Source organism: Oncorhynchus nerka, linkage group LG21 (assembly GCF_034236695.1).
Source record: "Oncorhynchus nerka isolate Pitt River linkage group LG21, Oner_Uvic_2.0, whole genome shotgun sequence".
Taxonomy (NCBI): Eukaryota; Metazoa; Chordata; class Actinopteri; order Salmoniformes; family Salmonidae; genus Oncorhynchus; species Oncorhynchus nerka.
This window is the reverse complement of record NC_088416.1, coordinates 14488431-14501365: the sequence shown is the minus strand read 5'-3', so window position 1 is coordinate 14501365 and position 12935 is coordinate 14488431. Positions and strand designations below refer to the sequence as shown.

The 12935-nt window shown below is 37.7% G+C and overlaps 1 long non-coding RNA gene across 1 annotated transcript; it reads left to right on the top strand.

The window, feature by feature from the left end:
• The first annotated feature begins 257 nt into the window (after positions 1 to 257).
• On the top strand, positions 258 to 7107 carry LOC115115876 (uncharacterized). The gene is made up of 2 exons (XR_010460382.1): positions 258 to 456; positions 6489 to 7107. It is a non-coding gene; the product is annotated as an uncharacterized LOC115115876 (long non-coding RNA).
• The last annotated feature ends 5828 nt before the right edge of the window (positions 7108 to 12935 follow it).

Here is a 12935-nt window from a genome sequence, read left to right as displayed (position 1 = left end):
TAAAGCAAAAACGACTGGAAAGTTATTCAAAAGCATGTGTAGTGAATCAAGCATTTTGGGGTTAACTGAAATAGGTCAAAGTATATATTTTAAATATATTTAATCTTTATTTAACTAGGCAAGATGAACTCAACAGCATCGACATAGACACAAGTTACCTGCTATATTTGGGGGAACGGATTAACACAGAGAGAACTTGGCAAAATACAATGCATGCTTCTGTAGTACGAGTAGGTATATACAGTATCATTGGTAACAATTGTGTACAAGCCACCTAGCTAATAAAATACTGGGGCTTGCGGTCATTAGTTACATTTCAACCACAGCGATTCCCCAATTGAGGCGCAACAGAGTTCACCCGCAAATGCAGGAACACCGGAAATAATAACTAAACCAACGAATGAGAAATGGTGGAGGCTACTAGAACGAAGTGACATTTTTTTCCGAATAAACGTGGTGAGTGAAAAACGTAATTACATAGCTCACTCCCTACCCGGTATCTCATTCTACTGTTATACGACTCTGTATGCGTTGCTTGTTGGCACCCTTGTTATTTACGAAGTTTTTGGAACGGATTCCTGTTGGAAAGTTCCACAAATTATACCCACCCAGTGATGCCAGCTAACAACGAGTTGATCAGTGTTGTGAAAAGGGAAACGGCGTGTGTTCGCATATGGAACGTAACTGCGCCTATACTGTACTTAGCTACAAAAATAACACACGTGTGTTTTCCGAGCCAATTCTGACACCATGTTTCAGTATGATATTGTAATGAAACAGCAGGGAGCAGGTCTCGTACCCTCGACTTTTGAGCCCGAGGTCCGGCGCCCTATCGACTGTGCAGCAAAAGTATGCTCGAGCGGCAGGGTCGATTTACGCGTTTTTGAACCCAGGGTCGTTACAATATGTTGGATAAAGGAATAAGGACAGACACCAATGTCAAGTTCAATAGCCTTGTTTGTGCATTGTACAAATCCCTACACGTGGAGTCCAGGGAACAGTCCGGTTAGTCGAATACCTATCAACTAGACTCCGTAACAGAAACCCACATGGAAAACTGAGATTCGGCAAATAACATATAAAGAGGCTTATTTGACACCAAATCAACAACAGAAGTTACTAAAACATAAATTGCTAATGGTTGATGTAAAAGGTGGATTTTATGATGTAATGTCAACTTTATACATTTTTATCCTTGGACAATTCAATTTTCAACTCACCCTCAGCAATTCTCCATAAATCTACTGTGGATTACCCAGAATCCCAAAATAAATGAATACATATGTGATAATTCAAAAACATATATTTTTGTGCTTATAGGGAACCAGATCTTCAATGCAACTAAGTTACTAAGTCTTTAACCACACTGTGTTGTTACACTGGTGAGTAAAAACTCAGGCGTCCTACACTTTAACTTGTTGTCTGAAAACAAAATAAACATTTTACTCAACTGCGTTATCCACTCCAGTCAGCAGAGGGCTGTCTGGGAATTTAAGGTTATGCTGTTGGTGTGGCGTATAATCTAGTGGACGGAACGCTTCTTTCAACAGCACAACAGTTTGTCAGACAGACAGAAAGCCATTGTAGCAACCGTAACCCAACATAAACCAGCTGGCTGACGATACTACACTTTTTCTGAAAGACGCTAACCAAATTCCCATATCGATCAATGTGATACAATCCTTTTCCAAAGCGTCTGGTCTATATCTTAACATTAAGAAATGTGAACTCATGGCTGTCAAAGATTGTGTGACACCTTCATATTATGGTATTCCAGTAAAAGAAGAACTTACATATTTAGGCATAACCATTACAAAGGATCAGAAGTCTAGAGGCTTACTAAATTTTAACCCTCTTATTAAAAAAACCCAGAAGAAACTAAATCAATGGCTACAGAGGGACTTATCTTTAGAATGTAGAGTCCTAACAACCAAGGCTGAAGGTATCTCTAGACTAACATATGGTGCTCTATCTTTATATCTTGACCGTAAAATAAGCAAGGAGATAGACCAGATGCTTTTCAACTTTCTTTGGAGAAACCGTACCCATTACATTAGGAAAACTGTTGTAATGAACACTTATGAGAATGGTGGACTGAATTTTCTGGATTTTACTACTTTAAATAATACTTTCAAGATCAATTGGATAAAACAATTCCTAAGAAGACCCACTTCTATCTGGAATTGTATTCCTCATCATGTCTTCTCTACATTTGGTGGCCTTAACTTCATGTTGTTTTGCAATTATAATATTGACAAAGTTCCAGTGAAACTTTCTGCTTTTCATCGGCAGGTTTTCTTGTCATGGTCCTTAATTTATAAACACAATTTTTCTCCACACAGATATTATATATGGAATAATCGGGATATATTGTATAAAAATACCTCTCTGTTTTTAGAATATTGGTTCAGAAATAATATCCTATTGGTGAGCCAACTGGTAAATGCAGAGGGTCTTTTACTCAGTTATAAAGAATTCTTATCACTTTACAAGGTCCCTGTAACACCTAAAGATTTTGCAATTGTTTTAGATGCCATTCCCTCAGGTGTTGCTATGTTATTCAGGAACATGTCAAGACCTGACCCTCAGAGCCTACCTTCTATTGACCCTGTTGACTCATCAGTAGGAAAGATTTGTTTCTCTTTTGGTCCATTCAACAACAGAGTGATACGATCCTTGTTTCAGCAGGATGTTGTATCTATACCTTATGTCATGCCTTATTGGAATGGATTTATTGATAATATCTGTTGGAAAAAAGTTTGGATGTTGCCACAAACATACCTACTTGTTAACAAAATTAAGGAAGTTTCCTTTAAAATTATTCATAAATATTATCCTGCCAACCACTATATGAAGAAGTTTAAGGAAAACATCAACTCAAATTGTTCCTTTTGTAATGACCACCCAGAAACAGTTGTGCATCTTTTTTTGGCATTGTATGCATGTAAGAAAACTGTGGCAAGACATCAATAGGTTTATAATTGAACACATTTATGAAGATTTTACACTATTGTGGAGAGATGTACTGTTTGGATTTTTTTTACATACAATAGAAATAAGCGGAATCATTTTTATGTAATTAATTTCATTATTCTTTTGGCCAAATTTCATATACACAAATGTAAATTTACAAACAGAAAACCACATTTTCGTACCCTACAAAAAGAAATTGAACTGTATTTTAAGACGGTTAAATGATCTACTAACAAAAAAGCTGTTAGAATTGTAAGTATATGCATGTCCCTTAAGGTCCTTGTGTAATTGTAATGTGATATTGTACCCCCTAGCTCGATTGTCCATTGTTTGTAATCTATGTATGCTTGTGTTCCCTCATGTGCTTTATGTATTGATTTGTTGTTAATAAAATAAATTTAATTTTTTTAAATTAAAAAACGTAACCCAACACCTAGCGACCACGTCAAGAAGTTCAGACATCTTAGCGTAACAGTTATAAGGTGTTGGCTTGACAGTCGGTGGACCCGGGTTTGAGTCCAGCTTTTTCTTTTCTTTTTTTACCTTTATTTAACTAGGCAAGTCAGTTAAGAACAAATTCTTATTTTCAATGATGGGTTAACTGCCTGTTCAGGGGCAGAACGGCAGATTTGTACCTTGTCAGCTCGGGGATTTGAAACCTTCTGGTTACAAGTCCAAAGCTCTAACCACTAGGCTACCCCCTGAATTCACTACACTATGCATACAAAGACTGGCCATCTATGATGTCATAATGATAGTTTAACCAGGTTTTCTAGGATACATAATATATTCTAGTTCATCCATAGTGTCATAATGATAGTTTAACCAGGTTTCTAGGATATATAGTATATTCTAGAATTCATCCAATGGTGTCATAATGATAATTTAACCAGGTTTCTAAGCTATATAGTATTTTCTAGAATTGCCCGTGTTGATTTCCTGTGGAGGCAAATTATTAGAGCTGTTGATAAGTCATTGTATAATATTCAGCCAATTTATTTTCATGCCATTACATCAATATGCCCAACCAGAAGAGAGAACTCTTCCTGAACCACCTCCTCCTGCTGGCCTTCATACATTCTGATGTTGCTGGTAATAGGCTACACAAGCAGTCGGCAACCTACTTTTGGAGTGCAAATTTATCTGACCATTTCTACTGATCTGCGTGACAGTTATGATTTTCATATGCACATTTTACTGGAACAGTAATTTAATTTATAATAGTTTCTCAAAATAATTTTATGTGATTAATCTATATCTAAATTAAAATTATACAAATCTAAAAGTAACTTTTATTGCCATTGCCAACTATGTAAAAAATGCCCTACATAAAGCTAACAAATTAAAACATCACATGGCCTGTCTGCAACGAATTTGAAACATTGTATGACTATTCCTACGTCTATATGTGTAATCAGGTGCCCGTCCTTAGTCAGCATTAACAGGAGTGTTTCAAACAAAAGACAATGAATAAATTGACAACTGACGTATCTTGCGGGGTCAGGTCTGGATGGTCTGCCAGGGGCTGTTTCATTTAGTATCCATTTGGGTCGGTTGGGGAATGATTGTATTTCCCAGTAGTATGTTGTACCGAAGTTGACCGACTGAAGGTACAACACCTGTTTGGCCCCGCCTGTTCCTGGGCTCGGTGAAGAGCGGTATTAAATTGAATATAACCTAAGGCTTGTATTTCTGTGTTTCTTACATTATAATTAAGTCTATGATTTGATATTTGATACAGCAGTCTGACTGAGTGGTGGTAGGCAGCAGCAGGCTCGTAAGCATTCATTCAAACAGCACTTTCCTGCATTTGCCAGCAGCTCTTCGCAGTGCTTGAAGCACAGCTCTGTTTATGACTTCAAGCCTATCAACTCCTAAGATTAGGCTGGCAATACTAAAGTGCCTATAAGAACATCCAATAGTGAAAGGTATATGAAATACAAATGGTATAGAGGGAAATAGTCCTATAATTCCTATAATAACTACAACCTAAAACTTTTTACCTGGGAATACTGAAGACTCATGTTAAAAGGAACCACCAGCTTTCATATGTTCTCATGTTCTGAGCAAGGAACTTAAACGTTAGCTTTTTTACATGGCACATATTGCACTTTTACTTTCTTCTCCAACACTTTGTTTTTGCATTATTTAAACCAAATGGAACATGTCTATTTATTTGAGACTAAATTGATTTTATTTATGTATTATATTAAGTAAAAATAAGTGTTCATTCAGTATTGTTGTAATTGTCATTATTTCAATACATTTTTTTTTTAAATCGTCCGATTAATCGGTATCGGTATTGGCGTTGAAAAATCATAATCGGTCGACCTCTACCATATACATGGGCTGAATAAGAATATGTACATATAAATGCATGGATGAGCGATGGCCATGCGTCATAGGCAAGATGCAGTAGATGGTATAGAATACAGTATATAAATATGAGAGTAATGTAGGATATGTAAACATTATTAAAGTGGCGTTATTTAAAGTGACTAGTGATACCTTTTTAAGTCCATTTATTAAAGTGACCAGAGATTGAGTCTGTATGTTGGCAGCAGCCTCTCTATGTTAGTGATGGCTGTTAAACAGTCTGATGGCCTTGAGATAGAATCTGTTTTTCAGTCTCTCGGTCCCAGCTTTGATGCAACTGTCATTATTACAAATATATATATATATATATATATATATATATAAAATCGGCCGATTAATCGGCATCGCCGGTTTTGATCCTCCAATAATCGGTAACGGCTTTGCAAAATCAGAATCGGTCGACCTCTACTATTTATTGTTTCGTGATGGTATGTGCCAATTTGTACAAACCCTTATTGTCAGGCTGATAGAAAAGCTAGCCAAAGAGCATTTTACTGGTTGAAGTGTTTAAAAAAAAGTATAAAGCAGTTGATTTACGACAATAACATAAACATATTAAGCAGATGATTCAAACGAGCCTTACAATTATAATCCAAATGAATGTGAAGCGCACTCATAAGCAACCTGTAAATGGAGGCTATTTTTGCTGTCCGCCTATGAGAACTCCCCTGAGTTTTCCCCCACGGTGGTGAATTAGTGAATAGACACAGAGCTTAATGTGAGTTTCCTTGAGTAGCACTCCTGATCTTGCGCTGTAAAATTCAGAATACATTGTGAAAAACTAAAATCTTCTCCGACAATTTTTGCTCCAGGCAGATATACTACATCCTCCTTAGCAGGGAGGAGTTTCTGCATCAAATTCTGTGTGCATTGACCTCGTACCTCAATTTTAGCAAACCCAGAAAGGGGCCTATATTGGAGACCAAAAGTTGTCTGTCACACTGCTTAGGATTTCAACAACTTGAATAACTTATTTGTAGTTACTACTAATGTGAAAACAAAATATGACTATTGTTGCTAACTTGACTCCCTTTATTGTCAAATTTAACAGACATCAATTGTTGTACAACTTCATGGGTACGCTCTGGGCAACACCTTTTACCTCAAATAAACAATTGATTTCTTTGTCGTTCACACAGGAGAGAGACGGGACAATCGTGGATCCTCTGGAGAGCCTCAACAACATCATGATGCTGACGAGGCAGAGAAAAGTCTCACCAGATCAGAACTCCTCAAGAAACACCAGCAGAGACCCACAGAGAAGACATCTAATTGCTGCTCTGGCTGTGGGAAAAAATTCAACTCTTCAATGAAACTTAAAATACATCAAAGAATTCACACTGGAGAGAAATCTTTTGGCGGTGATCAATGTGGGAAGAGTTTTACTTCATCTAGCCATCTGACTATACACCAGAGAATACACACAGGAAAGAAACCTCATAGCTGTGATCAATCTGGGAAGAGTTTTACTCGATCTGACCATCTGACTTTACACCAGAGAATACACACAGGAGAGAAATCCCATAGCTGTGACCAATGTGGGAAGAGTTTTACTTCATCTGGCCAGCTGACTTTACACCAGAGAATACACACAGGAGAGAAACCTCATAGCTGTGACCAATGTGGGAAGAGTTTTACTACATCTGGCCAGCTGACTTTACACCAGAGAAGACACACAGGAGAGAAACCTTATAGCTGTAATCAATGTGGGCAGAGATACACTGATAAAATATATATGATTAAACATCAGAAAATACATGAAGGAGTTGTTTCATGATATCAATGAAATAAGGTCACAATGTAGAATGTTTTAACATTGTAGAAGGATTCTTTTTAAAATGTCACAATGTAGAAGCCTAAACGTTTGTCCCATGTTCTATTGATTTTAACATGATATGGATATTAGCCTCAAGGGAAAGATCCAGGCTCGGAATTGAAAGAGTACTATTTATGAGATTTAACAAAAAAGTGACTAACAAAAAAAGAGTTGTGTTCCACTTACCACGTTGGCCACCCACTTGAATCAAACATGCATCACAACAAAATGTAGATTGCTGTTTTCTACAAATTGTCCTCTAACCAGTGATGTACACATTACTCCCAGATTCCGTGTGGTTTTTGAGCAGTTATTTTTAACAGGACGTGCAACCTCATCCCCCTCCTCTCGCACAAATTATTTTAGCATGATATCGATGAGTGATGACAAATAAGTGTAGCATTCCTTTGTTTAGCGACCCCTACATTTAAATGCATCACTCCAAAATGTAGCTGACTGTCTTCTGCAGGTTGTCCTCTAACCAGTGAGGTGAAAGAGATCTCTCAATTCCATGTGTTTTTTTAGTTGTGTTAGTTTCAACAGCATGTACAACCTGATTTCCCCCCTAATCGATATCAGCGATTTATTGCTACTTGTCAAAACAACAGCGTTTCTGGTGCTTGTGCAGTTTATAAGGAGCTTATTTAAAAAAATACAAGTGATATGATTATTGTGACACGAACTGTTTCTGGATATATTTATTTGGACACATTAACTGTGTTTTGACTTTCCCACCAAAATGCAATTGAAAATGTCGTTGAAATGAAAACAATGCCGACTTCCAATATATGTTCGGTTGTAGTCGAGAGTTGAAAAGATGTCTGGTTGTTTTTTTCAATGGAAAATAACTTAATTGATATCAGTGATTTAATTTCCACATACTTGCAGCCCAAACACATGGACACAGTATAATAAATTGGTCTATAATCAATTGTATTAACAATCCTACATCACTCCAGTATATCTTGACAACATTCAAGTGCTAATTGTGTTTATTCCACTTCTGAAGAAGCATGTTTCAAATCACCTAATTTTCAAACATTCAGCCTGACAAAAGATACATGTTTTATTATTCCATGCCTCACCATGAAGTGAATTGGTGGGTGTCTTTTAGGTCCCAGGTGTCAACTTTCAGTGGACACCCCCATAGTTTCTATCAGAGCCCCTCCTAAAAAAACAATCTTATATTTTGGATTGGATGTTGCATCCAATTAATATTGTAATCAATGACATTTCCTTAGAATGCTCATTAGTCTTTCCGTTGATATTATTCTGTTTTTTATCCTCTCATGTTTGTTGTGTACTAAATATTTCTGTTTATTTTAATTGTATTTTCCTGTGAAGCCATTGTGTTGCATCCATGTCTGAAATGCGCCGTATAAATAAAGCTTGATTTGAATTCAACAAAACAACCAAATGACCGACCAATCAACAGACTCTTGGTCCCTCTTTAGTATGAAAATCAGTATTAATCCCATGTCAAAGGATTCAACTACTGGAAACTGATACAAACAAATAGATCAAACAGATTAATCCCACTTTTCAAACCTGCTGAAGGCGTGGTGGACTGGTAAACACCACCCCCAGCTCTACCAGGGGCTTGAGGTGGTCTCCCACAGCTCTGTTTATGTCATGTTCTGTGGCCTTACTGTTCCATTTGTTGACTGCCACCTAAATGTGACTTCTGTCATCTGATCACTCCAAGTTGCATTAGGTCTGGATGCACAAAAGTCACAATGTGCTCGCATTAATGTAGGGGTTAAGGTTAGAGGTTTAGAGTAGGAATGTCCCAAGGATCCCAGATAGCATTGACCATTGTGCATTCTTCTGTCCCTTTTACATAGCAGGTGTAAAAGAAACACAGACAAGACAAGTAGGCAGGCAGTGCATTATGGTCATTGTAGTTTAGAGAAGAATGTAATTGTCAGCCCTAACAATCCATTCTAGCAACTCAGCAGGCTCAGAAAATGTCTTCATTGATGACATGTTCCTTCTATTCCAGGGGACAGCAGAGGAACTTCATCGATTCCACTCCTTCATCAATACAAGCAGTGAACATCTGAAATTCCCCCTTCCTTTGATGCGCATGAAACAAGTTATCTGGACATTTTGATTAAGAGGGAGGGGGGTGGCTTTAGCACAGACCTATACAGGAAGCCGACTGACAGGAATTCCCTGTTACGCGGAGACAGCTTCCACCCTACACCCCTAAAAAAACAATTGTAATACTTGAGTAAAGAAAACATTTCAAATGAAAATTTGTAATTGTAATTTTGTAAATGTATAACAAAAACACAACTGTTTGTACTCATAGGTAACCAGATCATGGATGCAACTCAGTTACTAAGTCTTTAACCACACTGTGTTGTTACACTGGTGAGTAGAAACTCATGCTTCCTACCCTTTAACTTTTAGTCTGAAAATAAAATATACATTTTACTCAACTGCGTCCAGTCAGCAGATGGACTAGATGCCGCTTAGGCCGTCCATTGTGACTCTGTCAAGAATTCAGCAGAGCAAGTTTGTATGAAGGTCTGGTTATTAAATGGGTTCATAGTTCAATAGTAATATCCTCTAAAACACTCTGGTGACAAACTTTGCTGCCCTGTTTCCAGTTGTCCACATGGCTGGGAGAACCTATTCAAGTAAGTAAGTAAATAGATTTTTAAAATGTAAAAAAAAAAAAAGTATTATTAGCTAACTAGTTACAGTGCAGGCTAACTCAAATGAGCTGCTAAATGAGCTATCTAGACAACTTCAAATACTGTATAGATAGCTAGCTAAGTGAATTAAATATCACCAGCTGCCTAACTTCATATCAGCTAGCAATCTATTTATCACTGTAAAAATAAAAACTCAAAATGCATTTGTAGGTAGCTAGCTAGCAGCCATGGAGGAGGGTGAAAGGATAGCAGCACCAACTGTCAGTGCGAGAGCAGGCTATTCTGGAAAGGGCATGTACTTTTGTGTAGTTCCTGTCCCTAGAAGTGAGGACGGAGATAATAGTAACATAATATTCAGTGTGGTCTAATTTGACTATAATGAAGTGTGTTTCTTGTGAGATTTTCTGTCCTTGGATAGAGAGCACTATGAAAGCCAGTCTACATTTGAAGATGTCCCAATGAAGAGCAGTGGTTCTCAGTCCTGGGGACTCAAAGAGGCACATTGTTGTTTTTTCCTCAGCACTGCACAGCTGATTCAAATGATCAACTCATCATCAAGCTTCAAGTGGTATTTATGTATTCATTTGTGATGCTATCCTTGATATGATCCTGTTATTGTCACATGCTACACATGTACATATGTGTGTCCATGCATCTACCAATCCAATGTTATCATGATTTGTTATCAGGGATATTATACTTTAGTAATCCACAATGACCTGGTGATGTAACAGTCTAATAATTACATTGTCTTCCATATTCCTACAGATACCTTGTAACTGGAGATTCCTTCTAAATGATTGCCTACAGTTCCTGTGTAGGGCACTGCAAGGTTGGGTGACCAGGGTCATCTGGGACTGCCTCCTGGAGGACCAGGGGGGGATCTGCAGCTCGCCGCCGTGTGCCAGAGGAGAAGTCTGCTGCTCTGCAGAATGTTTCAAGAATGGGGTCCAACAACGCAGCAAGAGAGGCAATCCGTGTGTAGGAGATCTTCACCTCCTACTTCTTCAAAGAGGGTGCTGTTCCCTGGCAACACCATAGACAACCAAAGTCTCTTTTAAGAGCCATTCACATTGCAATGAGAGTATTCTTCCATTTACTTAGCTGTGTCAACTGCAGATATTCAATTCACAGTTTCTCTCGCTTTGATTTCTACTTCTCAGTTGAGGGTGCTGTTTAGGTAAGGGTGTGATGACTTTGCAAAAACAAAACATGCTTTTTAAAATCACCCATATTGAAAAAATGTAGAACAATTAGACACCCTATAACCCACACCTACACACTCCTGTATCAATCTGATTGATGGATTGTGTTGTTCAGTAAGCAGGCTCAGGTGTATAACTGTGGCTCCTTCCACCTTCAACGAATAGGCAAGAGGGCCAGCAATGGAGAATAGTAAGACACTTCATTATTTCTATAACTACGCTATATTGTTTGTCCTTGTGTGTCCGTTCATGTTTTTCAGCATAAAGTACCCTGCAGCCACTTAGTGTGGTGTGGACACCAGGTGAGGCCACACACAGATTCCTGTTGAACACTGTCGCTTTAACTACCTTATTTTCTCAATAACAGTCTCTCCTTCACTTCATCCCTCTCTCCCCTTCTCTCTAAATTGTATAGGTTATATCAGCTGTGTCGGTGAACCCCTGCATCTGATCTGGCTACATAGAGGGCTTAGCATGATCAGAGGTGAGAGGTCACTTGGTCAGGACAACATGAAGTATTATTAAAGAGATGCTTTACATTGAAATACAGATAGACATGCAGTAGTCCCAGAGTTAATGATCCAAGGTCAGTTTATATTATACAGGAAGTATTATTGAAGAGATGCTTTACATTGAAATACAGATAGATGCAGTAGTCCCAGAGTTAATGATCCAAGGTCAGTTTTGCATTTCACCTCTTGATTGATGACTAACAATGTTAGAATAAAAACTAAAAACACAAGGCTTAAACATGCTCTCTCTCTTCATCTGTCTCTCGTCTGCAGGTATGGTTTGATGTGAGAGAATGCCAACCCCCAGTCCCATCATTGCCACCTCACCTACTTTTAAGATAAGTGTCTCGAGTCAGCCCAAGGGTTATGTAATTGTGATGAACTGAGAGAATATTTAGGTAGCACTGTGATTCATTAATCACGTGCTGCCTTCCCTGCTCCTATGTGCTTACCTCTTTCCCTTTCTGTCTTTTACACCTCTCTCCACATCCTCTTTCTTCCTCTGTTTTTATAATTCACAACAGATGTGCATTGAAGTACATATTGAACTTGTGTTTATAACACTTGGATAATGAGCTTTTCAATAAAGCGTTTCACATTCTCTACTGGTTGAAATGAAGTGTAATTTGATGAAATACTCCACCTATCTTGTGTTTATCAGATCAATGCAGATGAAGGGCATTAAATATTGAGATGAATCGGTGTTAGCGTATTTACATGATGCATAGGAAGTGTAGTGTAATGTTTTTTAACATTATATTTCTGTATATATGAATGAACTAGTTCAATCCTGTTTCTAGTCTATTAGTTACAATGTGTAACCATTGATGTCATAGGACCAAGATTGGTAAACACTGTTGAAGTGTATAATTGTAATACATACAAGCAGACACAGCATCAATCAAAGACTGGAATTTGATGCTGCTGGTATTGGATATGACTGAAAAATAATCTCAAAGACATTCATACCTAAACTGCACCTTCATTTGCCAAGGTAGAGTACATGATCAGTGAATATATTAAAATGTACAGGCTACAATGTGGGGATCTCATGCATGGTAATAACTACATGTATATACGACTTGCATCCTTGGCACAACATTATATTATATTCTACCCAATCCATAGGCTTCATTCATGTCATTCAGGTTGTTTTGAAGTTGATACAACTGGCTATGATAGCTGAAGTTCATAGCTAGGTTCTGAACTAATATGTATACCAAATTTTTGGGTCCATACACATATCGGCTAGATAGCTAGCTACACATCCATGGGCATACAGGGATTATAATCATCATCTGCCCAATAAGCAAGAACAGAGCTAGCTACATTATTTAATCTATTTGCATGGCTAATATCAGCAAGACAAGTTTACAAAATTGTACATTCA